Consider the following 3,112-nt stretch of genomic DNA (forward strand, 5'->3'; position numbering starts at 1 on the left):
GGCCAGATTAAACCTTGTTGTAGCCTATATATGCTTGATTCATTCTTTTTTAGAAACCTCGCACTTTTCTGCTCAATTTTAAACGTTGTAAAATTTTAAACAGATTAAGCGTGGTCCACTGCTGCACATGTGCCACAATATTGATACAGGGCCAGCTGTATTGATACTCGTATCGTCAAATCTCTGTGACGATACATCGTCGTATCGATATTTTGAACACAGCACTAGTTGAAAGGATTGTGGTGTTAGCGATGGACAGTTAATCAATGGATGCCTTACATTACAGAGTGAAATGCAATTTAGCTGATATTAATAAGTGTTGTCAGAGAGATGGCAGATTGTAACAAAGGCTCTTTTTAAGTTTGACAAGGTGGTCTTATTTCAAACCGTGTATGCGATACATCTGTCTGGGTTGAATCAGTAAAGGCTGGCTATTCTGTTTTGGGTCAGTACAGACATGAATCACATGCTCTGAAAGAAAGAACTAACTGACAGAGACATGCATTTATTTTAAAATTCTTTTTCACCTAGATATTTTATATGGTATTTTATGCTAAAACTTTTACAAAAAATTTTCACTGTGTTTTGGATTAAACATTTCTGAAGCCACTGCCCTGAACTGCATGAAACGCTGCTTCTACCAATGGCATTTTGGCACATCTCACAAATACCGTTTCTTTTTAAAAACCATTTTAAAGAAGTCAAGTGTCAAGTGTTGTTATTTAATTATTTTTCATATGTTACTATTATCTAACATAAAATTAATACTGCCTGAAAAGTAGCTAGTTTTAAACACATCAAATGTTTTGGCATGCCTGACCTCAGAGGTCTTGACCTTCTCAAAAATATCTAACAATTAAAATAATACAATATTGTGATTTTGAAAATCTATTCAAGTTATATTTAATTTATTTATTAACTAATATATAAATACCAAAAACATAATATTTAACTGTGACACATTTTGCACTCAACCCGGTTACCGCTTGATTTTTTTTTTTATTACTATAAATAAAAAATATATATATATATTATTTAGAATTGTGACACTTTCTTTGATCCTTTCTACAGCTTTGTGCAAGTACATAATCTAATTTCATTAACACGATTTTATTTTTACATTTGTAGTGTTGACGGCATTTATCAAACTTAACCATTCAACCCTGTTACTCAAGTTCTTGTTAAGATGAAATATGTTTCTGTAATTCATAGGAATTATACATTTGTCAAATCATTTATCATTTGGCCCCAAACTATCTAGCTACTCCACTCAGCAACGTTTACTTGCAACCCTATTACTCACTGTGACCGATTTTATTATTTTTATTTTTTTACTTATATTTTCATTTAACAATTTTTGTCTATTTAATTTGTTGCTTGCTGTTTATTTAATGTTTATTTGTAGAAAATAGCAATCATTCAAATCAGGCTTTTAGGCTCCATTTAGACTGTCCCTAATAATAATAATAATAATAATAATAATAATATAAGATCAATAGTATTCCATTATAAAATCTAATAATTGAGTCCCTTCTTTTCAAATGATATGATGAATCAGTCATTTCTTTAATATGTGCTTAATCCTAAATACTGTATTTCTTTTATACACTGCACTTTACAGCCTTTTTATTTACAGGCTTTTTTTTGTATTATTGAAAGTAAATGTTTGTTATATTTATGGGAAAAGACTTATTCTCTATACCACACCTTACTAAAAAATAATACAAATATTTGATCAAATATATACACAGTCCCAGACAAAATGAAAGGCAAATCCTCACCAGGCATTAGGACTGAAAGCAGGCGCCGGGTCCGAGCTGACAGGCAGCAGGCTCCACGTCCACACTTCTCACTTTAGCCCAGAGGATCCGCTGCGTTTCAGGGTTAAAGTCCCAGACTGTAGCTGGTTTCTGGAGGCAAAAGATGTAAGAAAGTGAGAGGCAAGCCCCCTCTCAGAGCAAGTGCTATAGTTCGAGCTATTTTCAGATGGAGACATGCACGTCTGCAGGCTGGAAAGTTACTCCACGCCTCTGGGGAAAAGTGACAACACATACATATCAGTGCTTAAGAAGTTCTCTATGAGTGGCCAAACATCTTGACTATGCCATGGCATACCTAATACTATATGCTAACTATATGCACAATTTAGTATTACTGTCAGGTAACATTTATAAAATAAATTAAAATCCTAGCGATTCTAAGAAACATCTTTACTCACTTTCACTAGTTTTCTATAGCTGCATTATCCATTTTAAGTGCACTTAATATCGTTTTTATTTAAAGTTCACTTAAGATACACTTTAGTGATTCAAGCTCCATCATGCTGGCTCTATTTTTCTCTCTGACGCTTTGTGCTGATGACAGTTCTTGTTTATCAGCGTTTTAGAGTGAAGGAAGTTGTCCCGGAGTTGCTACTCTATGAAGACAAATTAACTTGCCACTCAATATAATGTGCAACAAATGAACCATCAAGAAGACACCAGGGCCAAAAGAATTTCAGAATTTTTACTGTATTGTTCTCAAACATTATAGCCCACATCAGGACAAATTTCACACTTGAATGCCCCTGCAAAGACTTTTCATGCTGAGATTGACTTTATTTCTAACAGTAAGAGAGTAAGAGCTGCACAGAAGGTCTGAGACCTCCTGTCGTGAGAGATGCCGTCACCCGGGAGCTCAGAGAATGTGCAAAGACTGAAGGTGTCAGCACAAACCTGAGCCAAAGAAAACCACCCAGGAAAGCTAACATCACTCATATGCTCGTGCCTGAGATGATTTCGGTCTTACATCAACCGGAGCTTTTAAAGTGTAGCTGAAAGGAAGGTATCAGGCCATGATGCAGGACTTAGCAAACAGTTTCCCAAAAGTGAAAAATATCACATTATGACCTACATTTAAAGTTTACTGGTGAGACACAGTGTATAGGATATTGGCATATTTCTCTAAATATAACTTCAGTCAAAACAAATCAGATGTCTAGCCAAAAATTTGACATGGTCTGGATTTTCCTACAAATCATGCTTGTTGTGAATTTTTTTTTTTTTTTAGAAGAAAGCAGAAAGTCCGAAATTTCAAGGGTCTTAGATCTGCAGAAAAAAAAAAAAAAAACTAA

General features: G+C 34.3%; 1 pseudogene; it reads right to left on the bottom strand.

Annotated features, from left to right (window-relative positions):
* Positions 1-3,112, bottom strand: part of LOC107670165 (sorbin and SH3 domain-containing protein 2-like) — a 60,271-nt pseudogene that overhangs the window by 49,558 nt on the left and 7,601 nt on the right.

This window comes from Sinocyclocheilus anshuiensis, unplaced genomic scaffold (genome assembly GCF_001515605.1).
Source record: "Sinocyclocheilus anshuiensis isolate Anshui unplaced genomic scaffold, SAMN03320099.WGS_v1.1 scaffold640, whole genome shotgun sequence".
Lineage (NCBI taxonomy): Eukaryota > Metazoa > Chordata > Actinopteri > Cypriniformes > Cyprinidae > Sinocyclocheilus > Sinocyclocheilus anshuiensis.